General features: G+C 38.5%; 1 long non-coding RNA gene across 1 annotated transcript in view; it reads left to right on the top strand.

Moving 5' to 3' along the window:
* The window catches only part of LOC127186813 (uncharacterized), a 133863-nt gene that overhangs the window by 65810 nt on the left and 44847 nt on the right, over positions 1-23206 (top strand). The window lies entirely within an intron of this gene.

Here is a 23206-nt window from a genome sequence, read left to right as displayed (position 1 = left end):
ACTATATCTTTCTACATGGATGGAAAGAATACGTGTTGGGGTAGGCAAAGATGATTGATTTCCAAGTTTTTTTTTTTTTTTACAGAAATTTAGAAAATAGTATTTTGTTAGAATATAAAGGTAAAATACTGAGAATAATGTATCTCATTAGATCCATATTTTTGTTTTTTAAAGAAAATATGGAGGGCTGGAGAGATGGCTCAGTGGTAGGAGCACTGACTGCTCTTCCAGAGGTCCTGAGTTCAATTCCTAGCAACCACATGGTGGCTCATAACCATCTATAATGTGATCTGGTGCCCTCTTCTGGTGGGCAGGTGTATGTGCAGGCAGAGCACTGTATACATAATGCTAATATGCTGTTGTCTAGGGCCAGTGAGAGGACTGGTGGGTGAGGGAACCTGCCACCAAGACTGACCACCTGAATTAGAAAGGAGAAGTGACTGCCTCCAGTTGTTCTCTTAGCCTCCACGTACAAGTCGTGGCATTTGTGTGCACATGCACACGTACAAAATATAAAAAAAAAAAAAAAAAGAAAGAAAATATGAAAAGCAGTATATTAAAAAGAATGAGAAACTGCCATGCTGTGGTAATCCTAAACTTGCTTAGCTGTAAAAGATTTCCTCCTAGAAGAGGATGGTGCAATCGATTACTTCCTTAAAGAGAAGTTAGCTCATATCAGGTAGAAGTGTGTTGTTGCCTTAGTAACAAGCTTTACAATGTCACTGGCATCTAGTAGATTGGTACAGAGCACTTTTCCGAGTTTATTTTGTGTGTGCATGTCATTTTGAATAAAAAATAAATAATGAATAAATATATGATGGCTTGTCTTACTATTAGAATCACCATACTTAATTTTTTTTAGATATGACATTTCTTCTTTATGAATATCAGCTGGGTGCCCAAGCTTTACACAAAACAAAACAAAACTGTGTTTACATTTGTAGAGAGATGTAAATTACTATAGAACGTCATTATGGATGGTGCTGAAGACATAGGTATCTTGGAATGGTTACCCTGGGGCCAGCAAGACTAAATACGCATCTGAAACCAGCTATGTGTGACCATAAAATCGTATGTTAGGTTCTCTTTCTAAGTAGTACAGTTCAGTTCTATCTGAGAACTTACCAATAGACAAGATTTGAGTTTAGGAAATTGTGACCATTTGAATTTGTTTGCTAATTGGTTGTGGATGCTATGATTCTACTTCTAAAAGTTCTCTGTAGTTTAAAATAGATTGCTTAAATTCTTGTTGAAAATTTTGAATTCAATCTCACATACTTCCCCAATATTGCAAGGTCCTGTAGGGTAATGCCCTATTCATATTTATTTCCTCTTTTGAAAATAAAGAGAATTGAAAGTTTTATAATACCTTTGAACTGTATTCGCTGACAGTAGTTTAGAGAAGTTTAGATTTTGAGATTAATGGGATTGATTGTGCTGCTTGGGTGGAGTCCATTAAAGTGAAATCAGGAAAACTTGAGAGAATGAGTAAGGCCCCAGGAAATATACTAGAGTATGTGCTCTTTATTACAGCGTAACGAACACCCGGTTAACTTTTAAAATTGTTTTGTCTTCACTGAGGAAAGGGTTGTTTAGAGAAATCGGTGAGGAAGGCGTAGGCCTGCGCTGCGCTGTGGCTGCCGCAGCAGGGAAGGAAGGGCACAAGCTTCCGAGCTTCTTTCTTGACACTCTGGGAAACAATTCCTGCTTCTTAGTTCTTTATAATAATAATTAGCATTTGGACTTGTGATAAAAAAATGAAATGTGTGCATAAAACAACATAAACGGGTTTAGAGTGATAGTAATGATTATGATTACTAAAACCAGAATGCCTTACTACTAGAGTATCTAGAAGTTTCCTTTTCATAGAAAAACAAAACTCAGTACACACGAAAAATGAGAAGCTTGTAAAACCAGTTTCAAAGTTAATGATAAATATTATGCTTGGAGAGAAAGTAAAATGAGCTTTTGGCAAAAATGTCTTATCAAAGGCATACCATCTGGAAAAGCAATTACTGTCATGCATTTGCTAGTGAGTATTTTGTTTTTGGTAGAAGGTAAGCTCTGATATTCCGAGAGCATACCAACACTTCACTTAGGTGTTGCTGGTTAGCATTGATTTTTAGCTGGTTTTTATTGGTTGATTTATTTTAAAACCATTTTTAGCTCAGAGAAGCTGCATTTTTTTCCTTCAGCACAGACTACAAAAGGACTACGAAAAGCTACATGAAAGAGTGTCTTGGGTTATTGATTACTAGAGAGTACACCATATCAGTTCATACCTGCTATTTTCCAGGCGTGGAATTAGTAATCAATAATGTATTTTCCAATCATGATTCAGTATTGAAAAAAGTAAAAATTTTGGCTGTAAGCAGTGTCCCATATCTATTCAGAAATTGTAAAGAACCAAATGCTCAGCAACTATAGAATTATATTTTGCCACAGTATTGTCTGCTGTTTACACAAGGGAAAGTTTTTACATGTTTGTAAGTTATATTTTGGTAAAATTGGATAAATATTTATTTGCAAATGATAATTTTATTTCTTTTATTTCACAGGGCCTGATTTAGTATTTCAAGTAGTCTCAAATTAGAGTTTCATTAATATCACAAGTTTCTATGTTAAAAATGATATGCACACATATATATGTATATCTATTTTTTAAAGGCCTGATTTATATCACAGAATAACTCAATTTCTAAGAGTTTTACTGTTTCCCTATATTTAATTATTTTATCAAGTTATAAAAACAAATAAGGGAATTAAAAAATTCCTAGAGACAAGTGACAGTGGCAAAGTCACTTCACCTGATCCTTTGGGATATAGCCAAGTCACTTCTAGGAAGGGAGTGTAGCTGAAAAGGTGGAGGGTTATTGAAGAAGATACCCAACTTTAACTTCTGAACTCTGCACACACACACACGCACACACACACACACGTGCGCGCATATATCCACACAAACATAAATAAACACTTTAAAGAAAGAAGTCAAGTGAACTTAAATAACTGAATAATCATACCATAAGACCCCAGAAAAAGAACAAGGCAAAATCCAAATTAGTAGACAAAAACAAATAATAAAAATGAGGTGTAATTGATAAAATAATAGACTAAAAAAGCAAGAATCAATGAAACAAAGAATTTGAAAAAAATAATGTGATCAGCAAACCTGTAGTTAAATTAACCAAAGACCCAGATTGATAAAATTAGAGATGAAAAAGGAGATGCTAGGACATATTCTACTGAAATCCATAGTTCAATTAGAGATTCTTTTTGAAAACCTGTATTTTTTAAAAAAGCAAGCAAGCAAGCAAGCAAACAAACAAACAACTCTGGAAAGCTTGGACACAGGTGGCTTACTAAAATGAAATGAAGAGGACACACAAACAATTTGCAAGCAGCGGAGTGAAGCAGTGATAAAGAGCGAAAGTGCAGGGCAGGTGTGCTCACTGCGGAATTCTATCAGACCTTTCAGCTAGCACCAGTTGTCCTCAAATGTTTCCATAAAATACCTAGGGAAGAAACAGTACCACACTTATTTTGTGAAGCCAGAATCATCCTGATACCAAAGCAGGACAGGCAAACTGACAATAAAAAGAGAAAACTGTATAACAGTTTTACTGAGTGTAAGCATAAAAATTCTCAATGAAATACTTATAAACGGAATTCAAGAAACACATCAAGAAGATCATACACGATGATCAAGTTAACTTTGCGTAAGGGATGCAGCAATAAATATGGTTCAGCATATATAAATCAGCAAGTATAACAACAACCACCAAAATAAAAACAAACAAAACATGAAAATATTTAAAAATGGACAGAAGTCACAGGGTGTCCTCAGTCGATGAAGAACAGGCATTTAACAAAATTTAACATTCCTCCGTGATAGAAGTCCTGAAGAAACTAGATAAAAGTCCAGAAGGAATGTATCTCAACTTAATAAAGGATATAGATGAGAAACCTTATGCCATCATTGTACTAAGTGTGGAGCAAACCAGAAGCATTTTCTTTACAGTTGGGACTGAGACAAGGCTGCCCAACTCTCTACATTCTTATCTACTGTAATATATTTACAGTCTTAGCTAGAACAGTAAGTCAAACCAAAGAAATAAAAGATACAAATAGAAAACGAAGCAGTTGAAATATCCCCACTTGTAAACACACAGAAGACTGCAAAAAAGTACCATCAAACGCTTAGATCTCACCAGGTGTGGTGATACATGCCTTTGGGAGGCAGAGGCAAGCGGATCTCTTGAGTTTGAGGCCAGCCTGGTCTACAGAGAGAGTTCCAGAGCAGGATTAAAAACAAATCAATATTGATAGCCCATATACCAATAAATAACAAGCATGCCAATGAAGAAGGCAGAACGGTCCTAGTTACAGAAGGCTGGAGGTGGGAGTGGGGCAGAGCGGAAAGGGAGACAATTGAAGAAAATACTAGAAGGTCCAGAGACATTCCAATTCTTGGATTAGCAGAATTAATATTGTGAGAATGGCTATATTATTAAAAATGATCTAAGATTCAGTACAGTCAAAATTCCAATGATATTCTTTCCAGTAGGAAAAAAGCTACCCTAAGATTCATATGGCAGTACAAAAGAACATCAGTAGTTAAAGCAGTCCTTTGCTAAAGGAGCAGCTTTGGAGGTATCATTATGCCTCAAATTATAATTTCAAATTATACTACAGAACCATCATGTCAAAAACAGCATGGTAATGGCACGGAACCAGACATATAGACCAGTGTAATAAAATAAGACGTCTAGGAATAAACTCACACAGCTACAACTGTCTGATTTTTGACAAAGGTGCCCAGACCATACACTGAAGAAAGATAGCCTCTTCAACAGAATCTGATGTGTCCATATGTAAAACAATGAAATCATATTCCTGTCTTTGGCCCTGTATAGCAATCAACTCAACACGGATATAAGGCTTTAATTTAAAACTTGATGCTGAAATTGGTCAGGGAAAAGCAAAGACTTTCTGAATAGGACTCTCAGAGTTCACAATAAGACAGCAAGAATGGGCACATGAGCGTTAATCAGAGCAAAACAAAACCACCCTGCTCCTCAGCAGAGACTCAGCCTGTCCATCCGCAGAGGAGACTTCCAGCTATACATCTGACAGAGTCTAGGGCCTAGAAAGCCCAAGAAACAGAAGGCATTAAGGGAAATGGTCTAATTAATAAATGTGTGAATGAAAGAACAGAACTTTCTCAAAAGAAGTACAAATGGCCACATAAATATATAAGGAAATGTTTGCCACATTGAACCACCAAGAGAATGCAAATCAAAATTATATTGAATATTCATTCTTATCCCAGTCAGAATGACTATCAATCAAGAAAACAAATACTGATGAGAATGTGGGGAGCAGGGCTTGTGGAAGGAAACGGTTGGTGAGGCTATTAATTTTAGGTGCAGCCACCATGGAAATTGGAAGGGAAGTTGCTCAAAAGGCTTAAATTAGAAGTGCATTAGGATCCAGCTACAGCACGCCTGGGTGTGTACGAATGGGAATCCAAGTAAGCAGACGGTAGAGAGCTCAGGATGTCATGTTTTCTGTGGCACTGTTCACAATAACCTAGGTGTTCTTCAACAGGCAAATGACATGATGTTATTAGCCTGAAAATGGGCAGCAATGGAGATCATCATCTTAAATGAAGTAAGCCAGGGTCAAAATGTCAAATGTCATATGTTTTTTCTCATATGCAGAATCTATGCTAAAGGGTGTGCGTGTATGGCAGGGAAGAAGGATGAGACCAGGAGAAAAGACCAGTGTGGGAGGCATGAGAAGGTGGTGAGCAAAGAGAATTATGTGTATGCATCATAATAAACCCCACATTTTATACACTGAATATACTCATAAGAAAAGAAAAACAATAAAATTGTAGTTTAGCATTAAAATACTTTCTATAACCAAAGGCAAACAAAAAAGAGTAGAAATCTTTGTCTCCCAATCAGATTAAAACATTTAATATGCTTTAAATTTTTTTCTTAATTCAACAGAATACTGGAAGTAAATGTAAATGAAAAAATCTTGCTTAACATCTTATTTCATGTTCCATCATAATAGCCAATCTATTGATAGAGATGATTTTTAATTAAAAGTTTTTAGCTTAGTAAAAAGAAGGGATAAAAAAGAAACAGGCTGAAGAAGATTGGTTTGCATCTCAAACTGATTCCAATCTGTGTTCATAAACATTTTGCAATGAGGCTATCAAAAACGACCAAACAAAACAAATAGGGGTTTGGCAAAACACTCTAGATGCAGGAGCAGTGGGCTCTGGCTGGTCGAAGATGAGACGGTTTGCACATTGCTAAGCATGGCAGCACAATGAGTCACACTGACGGCGCTTACATGTAGGTTCCTAAGATGCTTATAAACATTCAAATAAACCATGTCTACCTTTGCTTGAAGTATACTTGGGAACCAGCTATACTTCAGGGCAGCCACATAATTGGCAGCTGAGAGGAAGCTTTTCTCAGGGATATTTTAGTAAATAAAGAAGAAAGAAAGGGTGATAGACCAGACCTCACCATCTTAGAACAAGTTCCTGATGCTTAGCAAAAGTCACCACTGGCTGCCAGCATTACGGGACGGTTTAGTGGGCATTTACAGTACAACCTTCCTGTGAAGTAATCGTGCCTCCAAATTAAATTTGAACCCAAATCTGATCAAGTCTCTACTTCTCACGGCTATTTTATGGGAATAGGGAAACATACGAAATGATACACTGGAGATTTACAGCAAAATATCTGTCCTTGGTACATAGGCTTCCCCCCACAATAAAGTATGACTAAAAGGAGGAACAGAGGAGAAAACGTTAGGCTACTGGCAATGTTTGAACTTTTAGATGGTCCAGGTTTTGTCCATAAATGTCTGTGACACAATCATGGAAATTTGAATACTGACTCGATATTTGACATTCAAGAACTATCCTTAGTTCTAAATGTGATAATAATACTATACAGTTATGTTTGCAAGGTCCTGATGTTTTGGGGAACACATTGAAATATTCATGGGTGCAAGGGATTTGATTCACTATTATTTAGCATACAAGTGAGTGTGTCAAGAAGATAAGTGAGATTTGATATATGATGGTTGGTCATTGTTTATGTTAGGGCTACAACTGGGACAGTGTACTGGTTGAAGGGGGTAAAGGGTAGTGTACAATTTTCTCAAAATTCATCCTGTAAGTGAAAGGTCCAAAAATTATTCTTTGTTCAGTTATGTTCATTTAGCAATGAGCTGAATTCTTAATTCAAATAATTTCTTAAGTATTCAGTAAAGAAGATATTTCTCACAAAGGACAGATTGGCTGTGTGGTATTTATTATTTAAGACTCTATTCTAAGCACTTTATGCAGATTGAGTCACTAGACTCTCAACAACTCCGATGAAAAGATGCTAACTGCCAAAAGTTAATTATCTGTTGTACATGAGGCTGGACTTAGCCCCAGGGCCTCCAGCCTTGCAGTCTGCTGCTTCTCTAGGTTTGCATCTCTCTTTGTAACTTTTTAATTCTAACGACATATTTTTAATTATTATACTTAATTATTTTTATATTTGTTTTTTCAGTATACTGGTTGATGAGGCCAATTTTAAAAGAGCAGTTTTCACTGTAATTTTGATTTTGGAACCTGTCTTAATACTTAAGAGAACACAGAGGTCTGTTGAATTTACTCCTTTATTACTACAAGGAACTGATAGACTAAGAATTAGTTGAGTAGCAGAAAAATCAGAGTCAAGTGTGCTGTAGCAGCATCTATACTTTCAAAAATATGTATTTCCTTGTTAATCTGTAATTGTGGCTCATTTTACTTCAATTACTTGTTGATTTTATCGGTTCTACTTGGTGAATTTCTTTGTGCCTCTATATAACATTACACCTCCTCCCCATAATGCCCACACCTATTACATAATTTCTTCCTACTTGACATTTTATTGGCTACTTAAGATAAAATAAGCCAATCTACTTACTACAGTGTTTAGCACATCCAATATGTATTTAGTAAATATACCTCTCCATTCAAGAAACAACTACATACCAGTGTTTAAAAATTGTTCTTTATCTTTTAATGTTTAAAACTGTAAAAGAAAAAAAATGTCTTATGAGTTAGGAAGTCCTAGGCCTGGACATGTAGGGAAACTCTGAAGATGTGTGATGGTGATTTTATGCATAATTGCTATGTTCTGTATAAGGAATGCAAAAAAAGGGGGGGCCACTAGTGGAGTGGGATGCCTGAAGAATACTTGCCTATTGGCAGGAGGGGGGCACTTCAGCAGGAAATCCGACTTTTCCCAGCTGGCTATGAAGGGCAGTGTGAGATGCTGATGAAATGGCTGAGCTTTATGAGAGGAGGCACATAGGCTCTGAGAAAGGAAAATTTTGATTTCATCCACAAGAGAGAAGAGGTGGGTCACAGGGTCACATTACAGACAGCCTTTTCCTGAAGTGTCTTGAACGTGACTCTGATGACCTGGTGTCACTAACTAAGAGTCGTGTTGTTTTTCTGTGCATCACCGCCCTCCTCCCTGCAGCTTACCTGCACCTATCTTTGTGTAGTAGTGGATCAAAGAGACCTGCAAATGCATCTTTAATGCTATTTTTGAAAAATGCAATTAAACACCCCCAAACTGAAGATTGTAAAGAATAATTTCTTTCAAATCCCAGCGTATACCATTATAATTCTTGAGTGGTAGCATAGCTTTTGAAATTGTATATAAAAAAGCCTTTACTCCTGGGGCATAGGTCATTGTTTTTTTATGTCAAGCTTATGACGTTAGGGTTTTTTTTTTTTAATCTGTTAACAGATATTTTGAGAGAACAGATGAAATGTTCTCCTGACAGGGTCTGGACTCTACAGAGCCAGAGTCTAATGCACAAGAATGAGCACTCGTGAGAGGTGTTTAGTTCACCTTCTGTTGGTTGCTGAAGATGCGGCATGGAAGGTGACCCTACGTGGAGGAGTGTGGCTGTGTGGGTCAGGGTGTGGGCTGCAGTGCATGTAAGAGTGGAACAGAAATATGATAGCTGGTATTTACTTATTGCCATGTGTCAGGCATCGTGGTTACACACTGCACCCTTGAGAGGGAGTTTCTATACGCCACCCAGGCTGACTCAGAACTCCGGGGCCCAAGTGATGCTCATGTCTCAGCCTTCTGAACAGACCATAGGCATGCCCCATGCCACCATGCTTGATGGACACTATGTGTCTTAAGATGCCATCCCAATTTCCATATGCGGTGCAAGTTACTGTCTCTGTTCTATGTAAGAGAAAAAAAGGCTGCAGGAAGGCTTACTTAGAAGTTACACATCTCAGAGTGGACTAGGATTTACCTATCTCTTTGCCTTGGGATGAAACAGAGTTTGAAGATCAGGTTGTTGAATAATAGGTGTATTTTTTTTTAAGTGCAAACAAACTGCAGGGAATTTAGATTTCAGAAAACAAAGGACTTGGTTCACTGCTTCAATTTAAAGTTTTGATACAGTGGAGCTGCTAGAAAGCTATTATAGTCACAAATAACACTAGTTGTATGGTACTTAAACAAGAAAGAGCATGCTTTTAACATGCTTTTCACTAGTCAAACTAAATTTTTTAGCTTTAAAAACCATTTTATTGGTGTCTGTCAGTTGCACAGAATAATGGGCTTTACTGTGACAGTTTATACATTCATTAGTGTGCTTCAATCATGCTCTGGTTACAGGAAGGATGCTTTATTGATTTTGACAGTAGTGGGTTTTGTTTCTAGTGTTATTTGTGCATTGTGTGTCTGGTACTGTGGAGCAAAGCCAGCTCCTCTTGTGTATAGGTAAGTTCTATATGACTGAGGTATACCCTTAGCCCATGGAATTTGACATGGCATGAAAATTTAAATATTTTATCACTTTAATTTCCTCAAATAAAAATGAACATAGATTTGGGCGGCTCTCAGTGATAGAGTCTTGCCTAGTATGTGCAAGGCCTTATACTCAACCTCTACACCACAAAAATAGAATAAGATGGAGAACTTTAGCATGGGAACACATAATATAATATTACATTTTGAAATTCAAAAGCTTTTCTTGAGAGTCTTTTACTGGCTGGCAGGGTGGTTCAGTGTATAAAAGTACTTCATTCTCCTGGACCCACGTGGTGGAAAGAAAGAACTGAGTACTGCAGGTTGTTTTGTGACCTTCGTACTGTGCTGTGGGTGTAAAGCACCATCGCATATTAATGAGTAAATGTAAGACATGTTTTTAATAGATCCTATGAGGCTGACCTCAAATTCAGAATCCTGTTGCTTTAGTCTACCAAGTACTAAGGATGACACCATATGGCTTTGTGTGTGTTAATATAAGTGTGTGTGTGTGTGTGTGTGTGTGTGTGTGCACATGTGCATGTTAGTATAAGTGTGTCTGTGTACATGCATGTGTATATGCACGTATGTGTATTACTATGTGTGTGTATGCGTGTGTTAGTATGAATGTGTGTATATGTGGGTATATAGGATGGAGGCTGATGTTGAGTACCTGCCTTAGTCACCATCCACCTTATTAATTTGTTTATTTTTGAGGCAAGGTCTCTCACTGAACCTGGAGGTCTTTGATCTGTGTATACTGGCTAGCCTACAGGGACCCACAGGTTTCCCTGAAACACCCTTTCCAGTCCTGGGGTTACAGATGCTCAATGCCACTGCCTTTACACAGGTTTTGGGGTCCATGGTATGTGACAGTCACTTCAGTTTTTATTTATTTAGTTTTGGCTTTTCAAGACAGTTTTTTCTGGGTAGCCCTGGCTGTCCTGGATTTGCTTTGTAGACCAGGCTGGCCTCTAACTCACAGAGATCCACCTGCCTCCCTAGTGCTGGGATTAAAGGTGTGTGCCACCCTCACCCCCTACTCTTGACTTTTTTTTTAATTTTAATTTTATTAATTTATTCAGATTACAACGCAGTTGTTATCCCATCACTTGTATCCTCCCTCCCTCCTGCTTTCACCCTATTCCCCTCCCCTAGGTCTATGGCCCAGGGGGATCTCCTCCCACACTATATGGTCATAGGCTATCAAGTCTCATCTTGGTAGCCTGCTTACTCTTTCTTTGAGTGCCACCAGGCCTCCCCACCAAGGGGAGATGGTCAAATATGGGGCACCAGAGTTCATGTCAGAGTCAGTCCCCACTCTCCACATAACTGTGGAGAATTTCCTGTGCATTGGGTAGATCAGAGTAGGAGTTTGATGTTTACTACTTGTATTGTCCTTGGTTAGTGCAATAGTTTGAGCAGACACCCCCAATGGGATGGGCCCCAATCCACTTGTCTTGACTTTTTTTTTAATTAAAACTTTTTTATATTAAGAAGTACTTTTTTTTCCCCCCTGTTTCAAATCTAGTGAAGTATACATAAAATTAAGTTAGGTGCAAAATTCAGAATTGCTATTCTTTTCATACTGAACAGATAATTTTCAAGATTTTTAAAAGTATGTCTATGTGTGTACCTGCATGTGTTTATGCGCACTGTGTGCATGCAGATGCCCTTGGAGGCCAAAAGAGGGCATCAGATCCCCTGGAACTGGAGTTGCAGGCAGCTGTGAGTTGCCTCATGCTGGGACCAAACCCCAAGTTCTTGCTAAGCCATCTCTCCAGCCCCTCTATAGATGGATTTATTGCTAGAAAGGATTGCAACCCTTAAGAAGTATAACTGATAGTGCAGTCTTAGTTGCTTAGTCAGGTTCCATTGTAATTTGAGATTAAAGGTGCTTTTCCACTTGACTGTGGAACAGGGAAAAACAAAAAAAACAAAAACAAAAACAAACAAAAAAAAAACCCAAACAGCAACAAAACAAACAGGACAACTTACTAAATTCTAGAAAATGAACAAAACTGAAAATATATAACGTTTTTTCTAACTATAACAGAAGTTCAAAAACGTTTAACTCTAATAATTTGGAAAAATCAGATATTACTGTTATTTAGTAAGCTAGAATATAACTTATGCTAAGACCAATGCAGTGCTTAAAGTAAACTTCATAATCATAATTGAATTTACTATTGGTAAAGAAAAACTAAACTAAACTAAATTAAAACTAAACATGCAGTTTCAGAATTCAGTAAAATGACCAAAACTCAGCAAAATAAAGAATACTGAGTAGAAAAGGGTACTAACAATAAGATAATAAGGCACACAAAGAACAAAGGAGTTGGTGAGACAGAAGCCACAGGAATAAATAGGATTCGAGGTTGGGGAAAAAAAAATAAAAGATAATACTAGGGAAAATGTTGAAAACCAAAAGAGACTGCAAAAAATTAGAATTTTTAAGACATTATGAAAGGGAACACTATTAATTTTATGCCAATTTACAGGAAATCTTTAAAGTTATTAGGAGATACTCAAATTGGAAGGAAGGTAAAAAGGAAGAAGAGAGAACAAAATAAATCTGGGTAAACTAAAACCATAGTAGGAAGTTAAAGGGATTTTCTTCCTAAGTTGATTCTAGGGTCAGATTGTTTTGCCAGTGAATTCTTTTATACTTTCAAGAAATACATAATGTCTATGATGAGAAATAGTCTACTGACGTTTAAGAAGATGAAAATATACCCAGTTAATGTTATAAAATTATTCTGAAAAAATACAGGGAAGTTTTTAATTTTGGGGGGTTTGTTTGCTTTTGTTTTTGTTTTGTTTTTTAGATAGGATCTCTTGTAACACAGGCTGTCCTTTAATTGACTATGTAGCTGAGGCTGGCCTTGAACTCTTGGATCTTCCTGCCTTCCCCTCCCAGGCTCTTAGATTATCGGTGTGCTCCAGTATGCCTGGCTCAGTGATTTCTTTTTTTGGGGAGCCTTATTTTCCTTCTTAGCTCACTCAAGTAGTCAAGACAAGTCAGCTCCGTAGCAGGCAATATGCAGAGCTCACTGTGGGTCTGATAAGGAATAACAAGAAAACAAGATTAGTGCTTCTGGAAAATGCCCCAAAGCCAGTGCCGTGTGGCTCTGATGACATGGCTTTTGAGATAAAATATGAAGGGGAAAAAGGAAGACTGCATTGAGAAAGGAAGAGAAAAAAGTGGGGCCAAACTCTACTACAAAAGGCCCTCACAGCATGTGAGATGTTGACTAGTGTAGGTGAGGTCTTTTCTTTGTGTGTGCATGTGTGCATGTGCAGCATATGCACATGTGTGTGGAGGTCAGATATCGTCCCCTGTAGCTCTCTACCTTATTTTTTAAGACAGTGTCTCAAATTTTGGTAGACTGGATAACCAACAAGCCCCAGATAGCCTCCTGTGTCTGCCCTCCAGCACTGGCGCTTCAGGCACACACTGCCACGCCTGGGTTTCTGTGTGGGTTCTGGGGATCTGAATTCAGTCCCTCATGCTTGCTTGGCAAACAGTGTACTGGGTAGGCCATCTCCCAACCCCCTTGATGAGTTTTAGTGAGTGTGTCTTACCTGGTCCACATAGTGAGGTCCAGGACAGCCAGAGCTGCATAGAGAGGGCCTATCTCAAAACAGCAACAAAAAACCAGATGTTCATTGGAAGTCTCAGCTTTTTGGTTGTCTAATCTGAGAGACTGCATTGATCCCTGTTACTTTTTCATGGCAGTTTGTGGAAATTCATGATCATCTTTCCCATTTTAACCCTCTGCGGCCTAAGATGTGAACCTAATCAAGAAGCAGAAAATTAGTGACCATGTGGCCCAGCCCTGAACAAGTCAACTATATCACCCAAGGCTCAGGAAAAAGTGTGAAGAAGGGACAGGAAGTATTAAGAACCAGAATATAGGTGAAAGGCTACAAAACGCCATTCCCCAGACTTCACATAACTCCTATAATCATTAACTCACATCAGCTAGAGTGACAATACGGGGCCCACATAAGACCAGCCATATCAGCAGTCAGTCAAGGAATGGTGAGGGGTCCATAGCCTCTGCACTATCGGCCATTCATTTACCTCTGAACTATTGGCTACTCAATAGATTCCAGGAGAGGAGGAATTACCGTCTTCAGTTGTTTACCCTTTGCAGAGCCCACCAGGGTTCACTGCTCCAAGTTCAGGCACTGGTCCTGCTCAATCTTCGTAGGTCCTAAAATCAAATGAATAGGCATGAGCTACCTGGAGAGATTTGTAAAGAGAGGAAAGGGTCAACAAGTGTGCTAAGGAGGTAAGAAGCAAGAATGGTCACTATGCAAAGCATACATATGTAAAATTGTTTTTAAAAATTAAAATACAAAACTGTGTGGACCCAAGAAAGAGAGGTCAGAAGAACAGTTGGCAAGTTCTCAAGTGTTTTAGGTAGTGACTTACCTGTAACTGACTAATGGGAATCTGGTTTTCTGTGCCTCAGGCCCTTGAATAATAATAACCAAATGTCCCAGGCCCTGGGATGGGGTGCAGCTCAGTGTGCGCAGTGGTCCAGCTCTTGATTACCTTGCACAAGACTCAGGTTCAGTCCCCAGGATGCACACATAAACAAATGCACAACAGGATACTTTGCCCTTGGTCACTTACTACGTGGTCTTTGAAAGTTCTTATTACTTTTGCTTTTTTGCTGACTTAAGACCCATATTCATTAGCTTTCTCCTCAGCTATTTTTATATGCTGTTCTCCATCTGCAATTTTATGAGGTTTTCTTGATGGTGTTTTTTGCTACTCTGTTACTTTACTGGTGATCAGTCATTTTTCAGTTGGGTTGAATTTTCATCACTCCTCCTGTATTTTCTTTTCCTGTGCCACAATAATTTGATCTTTATGCATTGTGTCATTGATTTTGTAAGCTTCTTCTTTGCTCATGTTATTCTCAAGGAAGAAATGAATGAACAGATGAGTAACTGAATAAGTGTAGATAAATATAATACAGGTCATTTGTTCAATTCTCCTATTAATCATAGGCAATAGAGATTTGATATTGTGATTACTAGCGCTACTTGCCAACTTAGGAGACAGACCTCTAGCCATGCTTGTGGGTGGGTGTCTTGACTGTTAGGTAACGCTGGAAAACTCACCTAAAGTGTGGGTGGAACATTGCCTGGACAGGACATTCTAAAATGTATAAGATGGAGGAAACTAGCTGAGCCTGCGCTTACATTTCCTCCTGTTTCCTGATTATGGGTCCTCAAGCTCTTGCTACCTTACCTTCTTGCCAGGGAGGACTGTACATTGAACTGTGAGTTAAAATAACCCCTTTCTTCCTTAAGCTTTGTGTGTCAAGAGAGGATTTTCTCACAGCAACAGGAGAAGCAATTGGTATTAATAAGTGAGGTCCTTATCAGGAAAACGGGATAATCAGGAAAGTTGGACAGAGGGGAGGACATCCTATTGGGACTCTAGGTGAGAGAAGCATGGGAGAACGGGGAAATAGAAGGATCCAGAGGGTCCTAGAAACCTACAAGAAGAACATTATGATGGGCAAATCTGGGCCCAGGGGTCCTGCTTAAACTATGGCAGCAGCCAAGGACTATATGTGTAGTAAACATCAAACCCTGACTCAGATCTAGCCAATGGACAGGGCGTTCTTCACAGTGGAGTGGAGAGTGGGGTCTGACTTTCACACGAACTCTGGTGCCCCATATTTGACCATGTCCCCTGGATGGGGAGGCCTGGTGGCACTCAGAGGAAGGATAGCAGGCTACCAAGAAGAGACTTGATACCCTATGAGCATATACAGAGGGAGGAGGTCCCTTCAGTCATAGTCATAGGGGAGGGGAGTAAGGGGGAAATGGGAGGGAGGGAGGAATGGGAGGATACAAGGGATGGGATAACAATTGAGTTGTAATCTGAATAAATTAATAAAATTAAAATTAAATTAAAAAAAAGAACTACAGGGGGAAAATAAATCCATTAAGAAGGAAAAGAAAGAAAGAAAGGAAGAAAGAAAGAAAGAAAAAAGAAGTGAGGTCATGTGATAAACCTGGCCTGTGCTTCTTAGGCCTTTGGAACTGGTTTGTGAGAGAAACGGGGAAGAGTTTGGAACTTTGAGTTAGAAAAGCCATTGGATACTATAGTCAGTTTCTCCCTCCCTCACTCTAATTAGAGCTTAGAAGACAAGAATGCTGAGACAAACACAGACAGGCGAGGCCTGATGCTTGACGTTTTGGAGAACAAGGGTTCTACCAGGAACCAGGGTCATTTGCATGATAGCTTGGCCAAGAATTTGGTTTCATTCTGCCCGTGTCATGAGACTGTGAATAAAATTGAATTTAAAGATAGTTAACTAAAATTTGACAGGAAGTTCAAGACAGGTGAGCACTCCGGTTGCTTCTGAGGAAGCAGCTGTAATATTTAGAGGTAGTGTCACTGCATGAGAAGCCCTTTCTGCTGCCCCAGGACAGTAAGCGTCCTGGAGCTTCCATCTTGTTTTATCCAGATTCCTCTGAAGGAAGCAAGCCTAAACTGAAGGGGTTCTCACTTCTCAAAGCAACTGCCTGTAACAGTGCTTTAGCCGAGTGGGCACACACAGTGCTCTGTCATCTCTGGTCCACATCTCTAGCTGACTACAGAACTAAGCATCGTTGGTGTGGTACCGCTTTTTGAAGCATGAGTGATGGGAGGTTGAGGGGTCATGGAGTCTTGCTTCTGCTGTGGCTTCAGAAAGCAGCCGAGGCCAATAAGAAACAGGATTGGTGTCCCTGCCAAGGAGAGATCACTGTGTGGAGCTGTGGATGTGAAGCCCACGTTGCTGTAGAGACACTAGGATAGTTGAGATGTCAGCACTATGGGCTACCCACCAAGAAGAGCTGAAGACACGGCGTGTACAAGAGAGACCCTGTGTGCTACTACAGGCTGCAGAGCTGGAGGGTGGGATTAGATTACTCAAGCTCTTTAGAGCCCTGCCAATTTTATCACAAGCCCCAGATGTTGGACATGGCACTGTAGGATGTGGTGTTTGCCTGCTGCGCTTTGGGCTTGCTTTGATCTGATCATTCGTAGTTATCTTCTAATCTCTTTTGGAGTAAGGTTGCTTCCAAGCAGCTTCAAGCTCCTGCTGCCTTGACTGCCCTGCCGTGATAGACTGTACTTGAACTGTCTGCTAAAATACGCCTTTCTTCCTTTTGTCAGAGTGTTTAATACACCAATAGGAAAAGAAAATATGATGACTATATATGTTTTTAAAGGTCAGGCTTAAAAGCAATATTTAAAAGATTTGCTGACAGCAGTATATACTCATCCACATAACCATCCTTGTTGGAACCCTAAGGTTAAGTTTAGCCCTTTTTCACATTTGGACAAGCCACTTTCCATCACCTGTGTTTGCTTTACTAGTTTCTTCACACATTATAATTTTCTGGATAAATTTCAGTAATATGGGAGGTTCTTGGAACTTAACTGCTTTTCTTTTTTTGGCTAAAATCACAGTTTCAATTTTCTATAGAGAAAGCATGAGTTAAATAGCTTCTTTTTTCAGTCAGCTGGAAATTTCTAACAGATTGATATCCAGCACTTGGGGGATAGTACTTGATAAAATGCAGATTGGTGACACCAATATCTTGCAACTGTGATAATTCTGTGGTCTATTTTGAGAAACTGCACAATTTCTAGGGCCTTTAATTGCCTGTGCTTGGCTTACAACAGGAACTTTTGCATCACAATAGCTTTTTATTTCAGTGCTTTATCATGATTCAGTCTTTCTGAAAACTGTTTCAAGTAAATCAGGCTTTCAAATTAAGTTGAAATTCAGCTGCATGTGAGTTTACCTGAGCTCTTAACTAGCTGTGGTCCTAGTTAGACATAACGAAGGGGAAGTGCTTCCCACAAGCTCATAGCTCTTAACTAGCTGTGGACCTAGATAGATAAACACAACGAAGGGCAAGTACTTCCCACAGGCTCACACACGGAAAATAGTAATTTTGTATTACAGCACACTCTTTCACTTGTCTACTAGTTAGGTTTTTCTGAATTGTAATTCTGAGATTAGCACCTACATATGTTATTTAAGAAAAATACTTCTCTTTAGATTTGAGGCAACATCATTTAGGGATTAATTACAATAAGCATAAGATCTGTCAATGGTATAATTGCTTCCACTTCAGGATAATCAAATAGCATTAGAAAATGTAGTGTTGGGCCTGTCCATATATTGCCCATGGCTGTGTGACAGTTAACTTTTGAAAATTGAAAAGCTAGGAGAACTGCAAAAAATCAAGACTCTAAGGTACGAAAACTGTAAAATGGTAATTGTACAAAATGAAGCATGTTTTAAAAAGAAATTATTATAATTAAAACTTTAAAAAAAGGATTAACAAATGTAACCTTAAATTTTTACTGTTATATAAAAATATTCTAGCAAGCATGGGACATTCCCATAGGACAACATAGAACAAATAGACGTAAGGAAACGAGTTGAACCTTATTGGAAATTTAAACAATAATAATTTTTTTCTTACGGAGCAACAATAAGAGATCTATAGGGAACCAAATAGGTTCATATTGCTTTTTGATATTGGAACAGCTCATTTGGAAGCAATATGGTAGTACATGTCTTAAAAGCCATACACATATCCAAGACTATTGATTTAATGATACTGCTTTTGGGAATTGACCTCAAGTAAACAATCCAGGAGATAACAAAGCTGTGTGAGAACTATATTCACAATAGTAGTACTTTAAGAGTAAAAACTAAAGATCTATTTAATTAGCAGCAGGAAATTTGATGCCATAGTTCATATCGCTTACATAGAAGTGTGGGTGCTGTTGCGACAGAGATGACATCATTTTTGTTCTCTGCTGTTAAGCCAATGCCAAGAACAGCTTGGAGTAAAGTGGTTACTCAACAACTACTTAGGATTGATTTTATGATCAACAAAGCTATGGAATAATGTGGAGCTTTTTTTTTTTTTTTTTAATTAAAACATATGATGAAGCCAGCGTGGTGGTGCACACCTATAATCCCAGCACTTGGGAGGCAGGGGCAGGCGGATCAGAATGTTGTGAGTTTGAGGCCAGCCTGGTCTACAAAGCAAGTCTAGGACAACCAAGGCTACACACAGAAAACCTGTCTTGAAAGAAACCAAACCAAACCAAAGCAAAAAAAAAAAAAAAAAAAAAAAAGAAAATTTTGTTTTTTAAAATAAGGTCTCATGTAGCTCAGGCTGGCATCAAACTCAATATGTAGCCAGAGATAGCCTAACTTTTGATTTTCCTTTTTTCACCTTTCAAGTGCTAGGATTGTAGACTTGTACCCCTACATCTGACTCAGAACCCCTTTAAGAGACTTACTAGGAGAGATGGGGAACAAACACATGTAATTTGGTAGATTTTTTTTTTTTTTTTTTTTTTGGAGGAATTTGAAGTAGGCTTTGGAAGTTTGGTAGGCTCTGGATCCCCTCGTGAGCCTGGAGGTGGGAGAGGCAATTCAGAAGAGACCAGGAGCAGCCTGGCAGTGAGAACTGACTGGAGAACAAGGGAGGAGACGTAGGCACAGATGAAGGCAGGGCTCTGAGTGGGCTTGCAAGTCAGTCTGCTTAGTAGGACATCATTCCTCAGTATTGGAAGTCTTGGAGGTTTGTCAAACAGAATTAATATCAAAAGAGCTATGTAATTCCAAGGGTTAGTCTGACTTAGACGTGGACACCGGACTAGGAGCTAAGTGTCGTGTGTTGGGAGTCCGTTAGCGCTTCATGTGAGTTGTTTCCGTGACAGCTGTAACGCTGTGGTCCTCACTTTAAACTATGAATAGAGTCCTGGCCACCTATGTTTTTGAACAAATATTTTTGTTAATTCTAAAAAATGAATTTTGTTGTGGGAAAAGATAGTATTATAGCCAATTAAAAAGCAATATAGGAATTTTACTGATAACTTTAAGATAACTTACAAAATGTTTATTGACACAATAAACCTGAGTTATGAACTGTCCATTGACTTTACCCAACAAAGGTGTGAATCTTTTCATTCGCTTCTTAAAATCTTCTGTCTCTTCACTGAAGACAGAAGAACACAGCCAGCTGTCATTGTTTTGTCAAGTATATTGCTAAAATATGTTTGCAAAATTATAATCCTTCGGTGAGGAATCCAGTTTAAATTTTTTAAAATTATAAACTGAAGCTCAGGTTTCCCTTTAAAGCTTTTGGAGAAGCTGGCTTGTTTCTCCAGCCCCTGACATGTTAGCAGCAGTTGGGTGGTGAGAAGTGACATTTATGAAGCAGGCTGGTGTGCTGAATTAGGATCCTGAAGTTTATTTGAAATGAACTAAGAAGAGATTTTAAAGAAAAGCCAGTTTGTTTCCCATCATTGTGTAAAACTAATTCCTCATTGTTTATGAAATGGAAAACCATCATAAATTACCTTTAGATAAATATATGCAGATGTTTAAAAATGACATTCTATAAGCAGTTGCACAGTGTTTCTAAACACTTGTTAAAATTCAGGGTGTGGTGTTGCACGCCTTTAGTCTCAGCCTTCAGAAAAGCAGAGGCAGGGAGATCACTGTGAGTTCAAGGCCAGCCTGGTCTACAAAGCAAGTGTAGGATAGCCAAGGCTACTCAAAACAGATAACAGATAAAAAAACAAACAAACAAAATCCGCATTTTAAAAATTAAATGAGAACTTTGTACTATCAAATGGTGAGTTTTTAAGTGAATTAACTATGCAGTTAAGTTGTTTGAATAGTAGTTTAGAAGAATATGCCAAGGACCTACAAAACTATTGTATCTCAGAGCTAGGTGCTGAGTTGAGGTTTACAGAGCAGGCTACCCGAGTCATGAGACAGAGCGGTTTACTCATCTAGCATGACCATTTGCTGTTCATGCCAGATGTTGTATTTGTGCACATGTGCAAGGCATGATAAGGATTATGTTAGTCCTTAATTTTTATAAACTGCGTAACAGATTTTTAGATACAAGTGGCTGTAGTTTGTCACAGGAACATAGGGATTACTTGGAGATGGACAAGAGGAGAGAAGAGTTAGTGCTCTGCAGAGAAGGTGCAGGAGCCACAGCGTTAGAGATGAATAAGAGCACGCTCTGGCCCAGGAGATGGCTTTGTTAGTGAAGTGCCTGCCGCACAGGCATGTGATTGAATTCAGATTCCCCACGTAAAAGCCTGGCTTAGCAGCACACAGCCATAACTTCTCAGCGTTGGCAAGTGCTGCAGGAGGCAGGAGCATACTTGGAGCTAGCTCACTGTGAGTTCCAGCTGAGAGCTTCTCTAGGGAGAAACCCTGTCTCAAATACTGAGGCAAAAAGCTGAGTGAAGACACCTAGTATTGACTTCCGGCCTGAATGTGGATGCACACACAGTGCACGTGCACCACCCCCAGAATACACTGTCATTAAAGCCATTGAGGACTTTCTATATACTGAAGCTGAAGTCGGCTAGATTGTAAAGACTCATGAAGACATTTGGTGAGATAACAGCAGTGTTCGTGGTAGTGATCATATAAGGTGCAGTTTCTGTTTGTTTAAAGCTCTTCTGTTCACTTAAACTGGGCACATTTATTGTGTGTTAACTTATCTCAGTAATATTAAAATGGTGTGTGAAATCACACTTCTTTTAAATTAGCACTTTAAGAAATGAGTTCCCAAGGAAGTAGTTTTCAGTTATCCATTACCAAATAAAAAATCAGGCATAAGTTATATATCAGAGGCCAGAATCTCTAAACTCCAGGCTTTTATAGAACAGACTTTTTAGTGGAAGAGACAGATATTAAAGAGGAAAATACTACCCAGGTGTGTGGTGGCTCATGCCTGTAATCCCAGCACTGGGGAGGCAGAGGCAGGCGGATCTTTGTGAGTTCAAGCCCAGCCTGGTCTACAAAGCGAGTCCAGGACAGCCAAGGCTACACAGAGAAACCCTGTCTCAGGGGGGAAAAGGAAAGGAATGGAAAAGGAGAAAACCTTAACATCAGGTACTTAAGTGTTGTGAAGAAAACGAGACAGACTGGTGTGCCACCAGCCCACTTGTAGAAGGGAGGAATCATCATCCTTCTTAAGGACACCAACTGAAGCCTCAGTGAGTCAACACGGCTCTGGCTCACTGGCCATGTTCCTTTAATCTGATGAACCCTGAACTCACTGTTATTTGAAGAGCTATGGCGCTTGCAGTTATGGTTATTAGACAGAATCTAATGCTGGAAATGAAAACAGTGAACCAACAGAGTGGGATGTGGGAGGTAAGGATGGAGGGTCGGCTTGGTAAAGTGAGTCGGTCAGTAGATACAGTCCATTTTCTTTCCACTCCTTTTGGAACTTAGAAGACAAAACTGTTACATTTTCGCTAATTGTTCCCCACTTCCTTATGGTTCCATTGATTGTTTTTCTATTTAGATTTGATTGTTTCTATTGATCTGTCTTCAAGTTCACTATTCATTTCTCATGCATCTTCCTTTGCTAAAAAGTTAGTCCTGTGGGTTTAATTTTGAATATTGTATTTTTACTTCTAAAAATCCATTTGTTAATATATTCTGTTCCTTTGCTAAAGCTGTGTGTTTTCCATCTGTTTCAGCTGTTTTCATAATTGTTTTCTGGAACACTTTACTGACGCTGCTCTAAAATCCTTGCCAGATAATTCAGATATCTGCATTATCTTGGTATTGATATTTGCTAATTTTCTCACTTAATTAATTTTAATTAATTAATTTTTCAGAAACGGCTTTATTTTTTCATAATGAGATTATTATAAAGACAAACTAGGAAGATATAACTAAAGAAGGAAATAAAATCAATTGAGCTGTGTAAGTTCAGTGTTTTTCTCTGTAAAGCAGAAATAATACCGACTATTGGGACTTATTGTAAAGATTTTTACCTAAGGACATATGTGTAATATATCCAGCCCTATACAAAGAGCATGACAAATGTTCAGAAAATATTCAATTTGCTTTTCCTTTTCTGATCTTAGGATTTTGAAATTATTAACTATCAACATAGCATTTCAAGGGAAAACCTCTCTTTAAAGAAAATCTTAACATTTTTGCCCCACCTGTTTTCTACGTTGTGTTTTTAAAATACATTTCTTTCTTTTTCTTTTCTTTCTTTCTTTCTTTTTTTTTTTTTTTTTTTTTTTTTTTGCATTTTATAATTTTTTTATTTTTACAGTTTTTTTTTTTTTTTCTACTTGTTTCTTACTTAACAGGCTTGAATCTGTTTTCCCTCAATAACCTGAAGTTGTTTGTTTGTTTGTCAGGGGCTTTCATCTTACTACGGATGACAGTTCAGTATGATTTCAGTGTTCCAGCCTTTCTGGGCCAAATCCTAGATTCTGTCCTACACTTTCTCCTAATTAAAAGTTTTAA

This window comes from Acomys russatus, chromosome 1 (assembly GCF_903995435.1).
Source record: "Acomys russatus chromosome 1, mAcoRus1.1, whole genome shotgun sequence".
Lineage (NCBI taxonomy): Eukaryota > Metazoa > Chordata > Mammalia > Rodentia > Muridae > Acomys > Acomys russatus.
Note: the sequence above shows the minus strand (reverse complement) of the source record. Positions and strands in the feature narration are given on the sequence as shown.